The sequence below is a fragment of the Erpetoichthys calabaricus genome, chromosome 5 (genome assembly GCF_900747795.2).
Source record: "Erpetoichthys calabaricus chromosome 5, fErpCal1.3, whole genome shotgun sequence".
Taxonomy (NCBI): domain Eukaryota; kingdom Metazoa; phylum Chordata; class Cladistia; order Polypteriformes; family Polypteridae; genus Erpetoichthys; species Erpetoichthys calabaricus.
In genome coordinates, this window is record NC_041398.2 from 80,710,172 (window position 1) to 80,724,162 (window position 13,991).

At 38.7% G+C, this 13,991-nt stretch overlaps 1 protein-coding gene across 1 annotated transcript in view; it reads right to left on the reverse strand.

Moving 5' to 3' along the window:
- elf2a (E74-like factor 2a (ets domain transcription factor)) overlaps window positions 1–13,461 on the reverse strand; it is a 136,877-nt gene extending 123,416 nt beyond the window's left edge. The window contains exon 1 of the mRNA XM_028801686.2: window positions 13,070–13,461. The gene's annotated coding sequence lies outside the window, so the exon portion shown is untranslated. The remainder of the gene's footprint in view (window positions 1–13,069) is intronic.
- Window positions 13,462–13,991: the final 530 nt, after the last annotated feature.

The window sequence follows — 13,991 nt, forward strand, 5'->3', positions numbered from 1 at the left end:
TGAGAAAAAAAAATCCAGAAAATCACATTGTCTGATTTTTAAAGAATTTATTTGCAAATTATGGTGGAAAATAAGTATTTGGTCACCTACAAACAAGAAAGATTTCTGGCTCTCACAGACCTGTAACTTCTTCTGTAAGAGGCTCTTCTGTCCTCCACTCGTTACCTGTATTAATGGCACCTGTTTGAACTCGTTATCAATATAAAAGACACCTGTCCACAGCCTCAAACAGTCACACTCCAAACTCCACTATCGCCAAGACCAAAGAGCTGTCAAAGGACACCAGAAACAAAATTGTAGACCTGCACCAGGCTGGGAAGACTGAATTTGCAATAGGTAAGCAGCTTAGTGTGAAGAAATCAACTGTAGGAGCAATTATTAGAAAATGGAAAACATACAAGACCACTGATAATCTCCTTCGATCTGGGGCTCCACGCAAGATCTCACCCCGTGGGGTGAAAAATTATCACAAGAACGGTGAGCAAAAAATCCCAGAACCACACAGGGGACCTAGTGAATGACCTGCAGAGAGCTGGGACCAAAGTAACAAAGGCTACCATCAGTAACACACTACGCCGCCAGAGACTCAAATCCTGCAATGCCAGACGTGTCCCCCTGCTTAAGCCAGTACATGTGCAGGCCCGTCTGAAGTTTGCTAGAGAGCATTTGGATGATCCAGAAGAGGAATGAAACCAAAATAGAACTTTTTGGTAAAAACTCTACTCGTCGTGTTTGGAGGAGAAAGAATGCTGAGTTGCATCCAAAGAACACCATACCTACTGTAAAGCATGGGGGTGGAAACATCATGCTTTGGGGCTGTTTTTCTGCAAAGGGACCAGGACGACTGATCCATGTAAAGGAAAGAATGAATGGGGCCATGTATCGTCAGATTTTGAGTGAAAACCTCCTTCCATCAGCAAGGGCATTGAAGATGAAACGTGGCTGGGTCTTTCAGCATGACAATGAGCCCAAACACACCGCCCGGGTAACGAAGGATTGGCTTTGTAAGAAGCATTTCAAGGTCCTGGAGATGCCTAGCCAGTCTCCAGATCTCAACCCCATAGAAAATCTTTGGAGGGAGTTGAAAGTCCGTGTTGCCCAGCGACAGCCCCAAAACATCACTGCTCTAGAGGAGATCTGCATGGAGGAATGGGCCAAAATACCAGCAACAGTGTGTGAAAACCTTGTGAAGACTTACAGAAAATGTTTGACCTCTGTCATTGCCAACAAAGGGTATATAACAAAGTATCGAGATGAACTTTTGTTATTGACCAAATACTTTTTTTCCCACCATAATTTGCAAATAAATTCTTTAAAAATCAGACAATGTGATTTTCTGGATTTTTTTTTTTCTCATTTTGTCTCTCATAGTTGAGGTATACCTATGATGAAAATTACAGGCCTCTCTCATCTTTTTAAGTGGGAGAACTTGCACAATTGGTGACTGACTAAATACTTTTTTGCCCCACTGTACACGGATAGTCGACATTATAATATGATGGAATACTACACTGGAAATGCTCAATCGTTATCTTGAGCAGCAGGCAGCAGCCCTTCTATACACAGAGAAGGTGAAATGTACATGAAATCGACATGCTGGATGGCACTGGCATTACTGATGCCAAGGACATCATACAACTGCTTAAACCAATAGTCAGTCACCACAGTGCTATGCAATGAACATATCCCCACTGTGTCTCTCATTCTGCTGCAGAAGTACATTATAGAGGAACTGTGGCCAGCATAAAGACTAATTCTGAAGAACCTCATGGCCAGATACAGTGCAGACTAGGATTTTCTTGTGAAGTGCACCACGATTAAGAACTCTGTCACATCTGGAACCCAGCCAGTGCAATTCTGTGTTCAGCATACCCAAGGAGAAAGAAAAGCACTTACAGTGCACCCAGTTATTTATTTACTCTGCACATGTGTGTTTGTGTTCAGTAGTAAAAAGTAAGTTTTGTTATAGTGCTTTTAATACTACTCACAATATCATTTGAGATAGAAACCAGACAAGTGACAGTCCAGATACTGATACTTAATGGAACTGAAGCTAGTGACATATTAAACATAGTTCCAGAAAACAGAGGGAACAGAAGATAGATGAGCAGAACAACATGGTGCTGAGCTGGAACATCTCCTCTAAAAAGTTGGAAGATCTGCTTGGAGATTATTTCACTGAATCAGTGGCACTGCCCATGAATGAGATAGAGCAAGAAATTGATATGTGCAGAAAAGAGTCCCCTATTGCACTCACGTGCTGTCCATTTAAATGGTGGAGGGAAAATTCTCCGAAGTAGCCACTGCTTTCCCCACAGACCATAACATATCTCTCAACTCCAGCAACCTCTGTTACAAGTGCACATATTTTCTCAACTGCAGAAGATATTATGAATGCCCACAGGTTACAGTTGTGGATATGCTTGTGTTTAAAAAACATTTGTTGATTTTCTAAACTAAGGAGATTATTAAGCCTTGTTCTAATTGTTTATATCCAATCCAGTTATTAGAGTCATTATTTGCACTATTGTTGGCACTATATTTTTCTGGTAAGAAAAAAAACTTTTACAATAATTAGTTTTATTTAATAAGTAGAATATTAAGCATAGTATTAAAAGTGTGTTGTGCATTTATTTATATATACAGTGATCCCTCGCTATATCGCGCTTCGCCTTTCGCGGCTTCACTCCATCGCGGATTTTATATGTAAGCATATTTAAATATATATCGCGGATTTTTCGCTGCTTCGCGGGTTTCTGCGGACAATGGGTCTTTTAATTTTTGGCACATGCTTCCTCAGTTGGTTTGCCCAGTTGATTTCATACAAGGGACGCTATTGGCAGATGGCTGAGAAACTACCCAACTTACTTTCTCTCTCTCTCTCTCTCTCTCTTGCGCTGACGTAGGGGGGTGTGAGCAGGGGGGCTGTGTGCAGCTGCTTCCTGAAGGACATGCTGCACAGCATACTTAAAAGCTCAAAGGGCACGTATTGATTTTTGACTTTGTTTTTCTGTGGCTCTCTCTCTGTCTCTTCCTGCTCCTGACAGAGGGGGTGTGAGCTGCCGCCTTCAACAGCTTAGTACCGGCGGTGCTTCGCATACTTAAAAGCCAAAAAGCACTATTGATTTTTTTTTTGACTGCTTGCTTTGCACTCCTTTGAAAAGGAAGATATGTTTGCATTCTTTTAATTGTGAGACAGAACTGTCATCTCTGTCTTGTCATGGAGCACAGTTTAAACTTTTGAAAAAGAGACATATGTTTGTTTGCAGTGTTTGAATAACGTTCCTGTCTCTCTACAACCTCCTGTGTTTCTGCGCAAATCTGTGACCCAAGCATGACATTCTAAAAATAACCATATAAACATATGGTTTCTACTTCGCGGATTTTCCTATTTCGCGGGTGGCTCTGGAACGCAACCCCCGCGATGGAGGAGGGATTACTGTATATATATATATATATATATATATATATATATATATATATATATATATATATATATATATATATATATACAGTGGTGTGAAAAACAATTTGCCCCCTTCCTGATTTCTTATTCTTTTGCATGTTTGGCACACAAAATGTTTCTGATCATCAAACACATTTAACCATTAGTCAAATATAACACAAGTAAACACAAAATGCAGTTTGTAAATGGTGGTTTTTATTATTTAGGGAGAAAAAAAAATCCAAACCTACATGGCCCTGTGTGAAAAAGTAATTGCCCCCTGAACCTAATAACTGGTTGGGCCACCCTTAGCAGCAATAACTGCAATCAAGCGTTTGCGATAACTTGCAATGAGTCTTTTACAACGCGCTGGAGGAATTTTGGCCCACTCATCTTTGCAAAATTGTTGTAATTCAGCTTTATTTGAGGGTTTTCTAGCATGAACCGCCTTTTTAAGGTCATGCCATAGCATCTCAATTGGATTCAGGTCAGGACTTTGACTAGGCCACTCCAAAGTCTTCATTTTGTTTTTCTTCAGCCATTCAGAGGTGGATTTGCTGGTGTGTTTTGGGTCATTGTCCTGTTGCAGCACCCAAGATCGCTTCAGCTTGAGTTGACGAACAGATGGCCGGACATTCTCCTTCAGGATTTTTTGGTAGACAGTAGAATTCATGGTTCCATCTATCACAGCAAGCCTTCCAGGTCCTGAAGCAGCAAAACAACCCCAGACCATCACACTACCACCACCATATTTTACTGTTGGTATGATGTTCTTTTTCTGAAATGCTGTGTTCCTTTAACGCCAGATGTAACGGGACATTTGCCTTCCAAAAAGTTCAACTTTTGTCTCATCAGTCCACAAGGTATTTTCCCAAAAGTCTTGGCAATCATTGAGATGTTTCTTAGCAAAATTGAGACGAGCCCTAATGTTCTTTTTGCTTAACAGTGGTTTGCGTCTTGGAAATCTGCCATGCAGGCCGTTTTTGCCCAGTCTCTTTCTTATGGTGGAGTCGTGAACACTGACCTTAATTGAGGCAAGTGAGGCCTGCAGTTCTTTAGACATTGTCCTGGGGTCTTTTGTGACCTCTCGGATGAGTCGTCTCTGCGCTCTTGGGGTAATTTTGGTCGGCCAGCCACTCCTGGGAAGGTTCACCACTGTTCCATGTTTTTGCCATTTGTGGATAATGGCTCTCACTGTGGTTTGCTGGAGTCCCAAAGCTTTAGAAATGGCTTTATAACCTTTACCAGACTGATAGATCTCAATTACTTCTGTTCTCATTTGTTCCTGAATTTCTTTGGATCTTGGCATGATGTCTAGCTTTTGAGGTGCTTTTGGTCTACTTCTCTGTGTCAGGCAGCTCCTATTTAAGTGATTTCTTGATTGAAACAGGTGTGGCAGTAATCAGGCCTGGGGGTGGCTACGGAAATTGAACTCAGGTGTGATACACCACAGTTAGGTTATTTTTTAACAAGGGGGCAATTACTTTTTCACACAGGGCCATGTAGGTTTGGATTTTTTTTCTCCCTAAATAATAAAAACCATCATTTAAAAACTGCATTTTGTGTTTACTTGTGTTATATTTGACTAATGGTTAAATGTGTTTGATGATCAGAAACATTTTGTGTGACAAACATGCAAAAGAATAAGAAATCAGGAAGGGGGCAAATAGTTTTTCACACCACTGTATGTATGTATGTATGTATATATATATATATATATATATATATATATATATATATATAGTGCAGAAGACTTTCACTGTTACCATATTATTTAAGTAGTGGCAAGGAAAATGCATTGTCTCAGAAATAAACAAAAAAATTTCAATCATAGGTTTTCTTCACTAAGATTTTGTTTAAAATCATGAGATATCAAATCTTGAACCCAGTATAGTGAATCAAAACAAATCACAAACAGAGTGAATTATGCCTCCAATTTTAACTGTTTACATAATATTCTGCCCAGAGAGCAAGAGAAAATGAGAACGACTGGAAGACATAGAGGGAAAAGGTTCAGAAGTAGAGATTCAGAACCATGAGAACAAAAAACAACCAATTACAAGGTTCCAAGTTAGTAAAAATTAAACAGAAATTCACAAAACTAATGCGCAAAGAGGGGTTTTGGAATCCAAATATCCAGAGAAGGAAGTGAACCTATAATGATCCTTTTATACTCCTGTGTCATGATTAATGGGCTTGCAACCAGTAAAGCTATGTCCCTTAATGAGTAAATTCTGGCAAAAAGCTGAACAAAAAACAAAATGGTGACAGAAAACAGTCAAACTGAAAATGAATTTTAAAACGAGCCACTGAATCGAAAAAACAAACAATTCCATTAGATTCGTCTTTGTCAAAAAAAAAAAAAAAAAAACATAATAATATGCAACTTCATGTTAGAGCCAGATAATAACATGTAATTTACAAAAAAATCCCAGGATCTCGATACATAAGAACTCCACTACTGACTGTCACTGTAAACAGAGACATGAACACATAAGCATATTTCGATTAGGAAAGAAAAATAAAACAGCCAAGAACCTACGATAAAAATTAATTTCATCTTTGCTTTGTTGTCACAAACATACCTCAGAAACAGCAACCAGTATGCTTTCTTAAATCAGAAACTTACTGCTTTGACGTGGACATATTCAGTACACTTAAGGCTTCAGTTTAACATTTCCTCTGATGCACACAGAATGCCATAATAAACTATTTTTGATTCACAATGCTTCACTTAACAACACAATTTTCCAGGAAAAAATAAGTTTATCATGATCGTTAAAAAATAACTTTGACCTCAAAAATAATCAAACTGTGTTTGTTCCAAATAACATGCAACTACAAAAATTCAATTTCTGACTAACTTGGTTTTTATGTTTATTCCAAGTTGGGAGTCGAGGAATTGAGCAAGTCGAAAGGTCAATGTTGCAGAATGGCATGGCTATTTTGAGTGGTAAAGTTATCTTTGAATTATCCCACAAGGAGCTAGTACTTGGAAAAGTGCTAACAAAAAATGTCCCACTAAGAAGCGTGTATTTTCTGTTAATCCCATTAAAACAAGTGGAAATTCAAGGCACACTGTTTAGGTAGTGTCAGACAAGTAAGCATGGGGTGTGCCTTCTGGGTATAGGAGTAGAAAACGAGAGTAGAAACATGGGGGTAGTCTTTAAACATAAACCCTAAACTAACATAGTTTGTGTGTTTTAGAATGGAGAACTATTCCGGCTATAACCACGATCATCTTCCATAATATATATATATATATATATATATATACACACACACACACACACACACACACACACACACACATATACATACACACACACACAGTATGTGTAATGATTATCACTGACCATGATTCAGGTTTCCAGTATCTTCACTAAATTATCCAAAGAACGCAACATAACCATCCAAGTAATGCAAGGTGACAGTTTATAAGCAAAACAGCAACTACAGATATTTTTGTTAGCATGCCAGTTGCAAAGATGTAGGTACAGCAGTGTTTTCCAACCTTTTTTCTGTGGTGGCATATTCTTTGTTAACTAACAAATCCCACAATTCTACCAAACACAAAAGCATTAAATCTCTAGACATGCTAAACTGTCTGAAGGGGCGGAACATGGGTTGGCAAAAAAAGCTGCTCAGAAATTGCCATTCGCAAACACAGCACTTGGTGAGTACTTTGGACACATTTTCCAGCTGCTTTGTCCCTTGGCCCACTCATATATGCATTCCTCTCTCTCTGCCTCACTCCACTAACCCAGGGTCAGACACAACTGCGAGGGTCACTGGCATACACATACCCAGGCAGATGGACGGGGGACGCAGTTAGAAACTTGTTTGAGACATATTTTGCTCAAATGCATTGAGACACATGGAAGAACACCTTCAAATCTCAACTGCATGTTTTACAGAATGTAGGTGAACAGAACAGGCTGGCTTGTTGGGATAGGTGGCCTGTTCTGATGAGAGGGGGAGCAGGGCTTCTACAACTATTAATGAGTTAGGCCAGTCACAATTACTACATAGTCACCTGATGGCAATTATTTGATCTGACTGTGATTATATTGCATAATCATTTCCATTCATCTCAATAAGAATAGCTGGATGAAACAGAAATGTCATACATGTATTTTCATTTTGTTTTCCACTGTATAACATCTGACTGCTGCTCATTTAAGAATGTCAATTGCTGAGGAACATTACTTTTAAAAGTAGCTTAGTTATATTACTTGTTAACTTACCAAAAAAGTAACTAAATTTGTTAGTTAACTTATTATAAAATATAATGCATTACAAACACTGCATATGTTTTGTGTTACTCTTTCTTCAGCATTTGTTAATTAAATCCTGAACACAAGAACCCTCATGAAACTGACCAGAAACTCAGACAAATTTGATTCCTTTTCTTGTGTTTTATAAATGTTGTACTAACCTGAGAGGGACACACTCCACAGGTTCCCAAAGAGCTGTCTAAGGGGGAAGCCCCCTGAACAGCAGAGGGGGAATACAAACAGCACTAGAGTGCCCTGCAATCATGTCTCCATGCTGGCTTCTAAAGCACACTGGCTTCCTGTCTTAGACAGGGTTTATACTTCACACGACACAACACATACGCCTGCAGATGCTATTGTTACACAAGCAGTGTACCGTTTAAACTTGTACATGTACTTTACATAAATATGGAGGATTCCACAGGGTAGTAGTGCAAAACATCATCACAGTGAGAAAATAATGTTGGACTTTGCTGTGTTGTGAATTGCCTGAAACATCCATTAAATTCCCAGTACACCTTGCCACAATATCTCTGAAAAGGATGGGATGTTTAATAATTACATCCATCAATCCAGGAACGCACCCATTCCAGCCAGCATCGGTCACAAGGCAGAAACAATCCCTGGATGGGGCATCAGCTTATCACAAGGTGAATACAAGCACTCACATGCACTAGCGTCATTTTAGAATCACCAAATCTCCAAACCAGCATGTCTTTGGAAGGAAACCAGAGCACACTGTGGAAACACACCAGGAAAACATGCATCCAGGCGGGGAGCACCAGGGATGAGACTCCCTGTGAGGCAGCAGCGTTACTGCTCTGATCACAGTGCCACCACCACATGTGTAAATATTAACAGTATTAATTATTGAAATGAAGTTAACGATTTATCTGTAAAATGTAACATACTGTATGTGCTTTAACACATTTCATCATGAAAGTGATATCAAGTATAAATCTAAGGATTCTAAATGTGCAGAAAGCTGGAATATCAAAAATGTAATGTGTTCTGTGTGGCAATCACTGCCTGCCACTGCTGTCAACATAGGAGAAAGCCCCAAAGGCGTGTAGCGATTAACAAGTGGGTCAGTAAGATGACACTTACAATGTTCTGCTTTAATCTCGTAGTTTATTTTGTCGTTTAAGTTGAAATTTCCACTTTAATCACAAAAACGTTCTTTTTTATCATCACTGTGTCCCTAGTTTTTTTTTTTCTCTGTTGCTCAGAAGATGGTATGTAAGATATATATAATGTTTAGTGTCTTTATGATGGGGAATATGTGATGCTTGTATTGCCTATACATGAAATAGATGAAGAGAAGAACCACGAATACATTTGTATGTCGGCATTTGAGTCTGATGATTTGCTTCACCACATTGAAACATTCATCAAACGTCAAATCACATAAGATTGATCCTATAGGATCTCTAAAGCGTCTTGCTGTCATACGTTGATAGCAAACAAAGACTCTGACGTCACGTTCCAACTTGAACACACTGCACCATCAGATTTTTTGCTGGTACTGCAACTCGCACATGTGTCACGTTAATTTCTGAGGACATGCTCAGAGGAAGCTTCAAATGAACAATGGGAACACGTGGCAGCCATGATGCATGTGTGTACTTGTTCTGAGTGTGATGTATAAACCGGCCCTAATACCCAGTGCTGCTACAGTGTCCACTGACTCCTTATGACCCTAAACTGGGCGGATTAAATTTACCCTTCTGCACATGCAGGATAATATGTATACTTTTAACTTTTATTTACTACTTTTTGACTGGACACATCTTCACAGTTCGCAAAAGCTGCATGGCAAATATGACAGCAGACACTCGTGTGTGCTGGGTTTTGGAAAGTGGTGAATTTCGAGGAGAGGCTGGTTACATGGTTGCCAGAATGATGAAATAAGGGCTGAATATGACATATCAGGTCACTAAAGCCTAACAAAGACATCCAAAAATATTTGAAGTGCATCCCTTCATCATGTAGTTAATCCACCCAGAAGAATATTATACTTGCCTGGACAGAAGTGTCCAGTACAAAAAAAAAAAAAATAGATGTGATCAAGTTCTGAAATGAATAGAGAAAGTTAAAAAAAAAAAAAAAAAATCTCGAATGTTAGCAAGTTCCGTTTTTTTTTTTTTTCTATTGGCTACCAGCACTCTTAGATCCATATTGGCTCTCATCAAAGGTTATCCACTACACTCTGACCATCGACCTCCAGCCCCCAGTCACAGTGCTGAAAACCGACACCTCTCCTACCCCCATTTGTCAATTACATTGATGCAAACTGCAAGGAAGAAACATCGGTCTTGGATAGTGATGCTTGAATTTTTTTTAATGGGGAGGCAACATACATTACATTGCAATGCTCGAAGTTACTGCCCCTTGCTCTTCACTTTAATACATCAGTGTAACACATACTGGTACCATTAATTATATAAATCCACTTTAAACTCTGCTTTATATTTTTATTCACATCTGTACACTTTAAAGGGAGGCTACATGCAACTGACAAAAAAACAAAAATAATACTGTGCTTGATTGAACAATGTAAACAAATGAAAATTGTAAATATGTAATAATGATAATATATACTCAAATTTCACATTATTTCTACTGATTACCCATTTCAATTCAACAGAATGTGCTTGTGTCTTGCAGTGACCATCAACAAAAGTCACATCACTATGAAAAGCAAGAAGATTCTGGAATTGATCTATGACAGGAATGTTTTTAAAAGCAAGAGTAATTACTTCAAGTGACCTAATAATACTATCATTACTTATTATTATACTGATGCTTTTATCCAATTTGACTTAAAACATTTGAGATACAATTGGTTGTATTTACAGTATTTTGTTTTTCCAATTTGAGCACAGACAGGTTAAGTGACTTGCTCATGGTCATATAGTGTCAGTGGCATGATTTCAACCCCCAACCACATGGTTTGAAGTCCAAGGTCCAAAGCCTTAACCACTACACCACATTTCCTCCAAATAATATTAGCCCTTAGTGTTAAAAAATACAAAAATAGTGTGTACAAAAAAAAAAAAAAAAAAAAAAAAAAGCACTTGCTTACATAGTACTTCTGCTACACCTGATTAATCAACAAACTACAATAACGGAGACCCACTGAAAAACTCAAGAAATACATCAGCAGTCAACTGCCTGGATAATTTTTACTTTCTGTGTTATATGGTGTTTCACCAGCTCCAAAACATGGCTACTGTTACTGATCATTGTTTACCTTTCACCAACCCGGCTGACACCTGAGATCCTGCCACCAACTGCCTTACCAATCCAAGACTTGATAAGCAACTCTCTGTAAATGCTCATTTAGCTTTAATTTTCTTTCTTCCACACTACATTATGAAGTACCATTTTGAAATCACACTTAAAAACCTCACCTTCGACAATTTAAATATCTATGCTTCGAATAATCCCTTACCCCTTTGTTCAAACTGTACTTTGGCTTGTCTTATAAAGTATAAAGTTATATGCTACATATAAAAACAGTATCCTGTAAAGAGTTGGTTAATGCCTTGTGTTAATGTTCTGCCTCTTTACAACCAAGAGGTGAAGAAACTCTAAGGTTAAGGCCAACTCTGATCAGACCAGCAAACCACCACAGTGCCAATTCAACCTAACACATGGAAACTGATGTTATTCTAAAACATCAAAAGAGCAAATTCATAGAAACATTCAGAAAAATATGCATTGTCATATAGTAATGTTTTCACTAAAAATCTTTCTTCTAATAGTAATTCTGACCTGATATTTTTGGAGTGCATGGTAAAAATGGCAAAGTTTTAAATCACAGTATTATAAACTACAATGGTGTGTGGTATTTAGATTGACTAGAAATTTCCATAAAAAGACTTCAATGATGGGATTAAGATAATATTTAAAAGCAATGATATAAATACACTTTTCTGTATCACAAATGTTAGCTGTTCTTTCCCAAATGAAACGTTATTCTAAAACATCAAAAGAGCATATTCATAGAAACATCCAAAAAAATATGCATTGTCCTATATTAATGTTTTCAATACAAATCTTTCTTCTAATAGTAATTATGACCTGATATTTTGAAGTGCATGGTAAATAAAAATGGCAAAGTTTAAAATCTCCGTATTATAAACTACAATGGTGTGTGGTATTTAGATTGACTAGAAATTTCCATAAAAAGACTTCAATGATGTGATTATGATAATATTTAAAAGCAATGCTATAAATACACTTTTCTGTATCACGAATCTTAGCTGTTATTTCCCAAATTAAACTATTTTAGTGAGTACGAACATTAGTAAAAAAAGACTACTACACAAACCCAGAATTAAAAGATACAAGTTTGTGTATGAAAAGCGTCTGGACGTTAACTGATAGCGATACTGGGGAAGCCTAACGGAGTAACAGCCAGTGATCGACAGAAAGCCAGTGACACAGGGAAGGAGTACGGCAGCCCATATTTAACACAACAAACGCTTAGATCTCTGGAAATAAGCGACAAAGAATGAAGAAATCCAGGAGAAGCGGTTGAGAAAAGGCGAGGTAAACATATGAGCTGAAGCCGGTATCCTTGTCCCTCCTCGTAGCTTCACATGACTGGCGTCACGCGACGGTAAGTAGAGACAACAAAACGACAAAAGCAGTGCGTCTTATCTGTCCGGAGAGCCACGGGCGACAGTTAGCAAGGCAATCGGCACATGCGCAGAGTGTTAGTTTCATGGTTTCGATATTATTTATGATCTTATTCCTTTACCAACAACTTACTTAAGTAACTCATCGTTAACCAAACTGGTTACAGAAAGCAGTCAAACAAGTAGCTGGGGCTTTTTGTTTCGGTTTCACTACCTATCATTTGGGCGCGTTGGGCCTACAGCTGTGCTTGGCAGTCTTTCCAGCACAAAGTTAAAGGTGACGGAAAGCATCTCCTCTCCTGGGAGTTAAAAGATCAAGGCTTAAACTGTCACCCATTCTCACTCAATTTAAGAATGAAGCGCTCGGTCACCATGGGATTTCATCATACTCACTCACTTACTCGCGCACTCACTCAGTCAGTCAGTCCCACACACCATCGCCCACCCCCCGTCGTCATGTCACCGGGTTTACAAAGGAAACGGTGAGCCAAAGAACACAAAAATGGGCGCAAGGGAATTCATACACCAAAACTGTGTGCTGCAAGCGTCTATGTCCGACAAAACTGCGGACATTTGAACTTGACCGATCGGCAGCGTTTTTAATGGCATCCTTTTTTTCACCAATTGCCAACACAACCACCGGCCGTTCGTTCTCGTTAAATAAAACCTGACACAAATTAATATAGATTATTTCTCCTTACCTTCCACGGTTGCCTTGTTCTTAGAGAAGAGTGGACAGTGGAGACAGGCCTTGTCGTTTAGCTCAAACATGCACTGACTGCTGCAATGGTGCGGTTATTTTTCCGGCGGGTCGTACAGCAACCTCTCTAGGACTCGAGCAACTAGCGGGGTTTTCTCCTCTTTAAAAACAACAACAAAACAACGCCGTCGTAAGTGTTCCCTGGGCAGCTTCCACTCGACTCTCACTCCTGAGTAACTGGGGCTAACGACACCATATCCATGTCTCGTTTTGGTTGTGTCTTTTCTAATTCACCTCCTCAGTTTTATTTTTATTGTGTTTTGATATGAACAGCGTAACAGCAGCAGCAGATCCAGGTCAGCCTGCCAGAGAGTGACACACTCGCTGTGACGTCACTCCGCCTGGCGAGGGCCCTCCTTTCCCAGAAATCGCGACCAATAACGAAATTTTCAGGTTCACATTCACGTCTCGTGCAAAATAATCCAGCTGCTTTGATTCTAAGGGTCACGCTCAAACATCCGCTTTGAATTGAACGGGCGGACCATTTTTTTTAATAAAGGCCACGTTTTTAATTTTGAGGGTACTCCTTACTTGAAGAATTCTTTATCATTTTTCTATTGCGTGTGAACCTCCCTCCCTTGTTTTCATTATTGCTTAAAAGCTAATTATAAAGCACGTCATAGTATTACTTTATAATATATAGGTTGTAGCAAAGTTGAAAGTAACAATAAAATTTCCACATCTCTTTTTGGGCATTAAATGAATATGAATCGCGAGAAAAAATGTTGGAGAACATTTATAGAATTACTGTACTCTTATTGTGTCAGACATGAAAATGTACTTTTTACTTAGAAAATATAATGTACAGCAGTTAGATCCACATAAAACAAGAGTGATTTTTGAGGTGCAAAATTCCTTGCAAA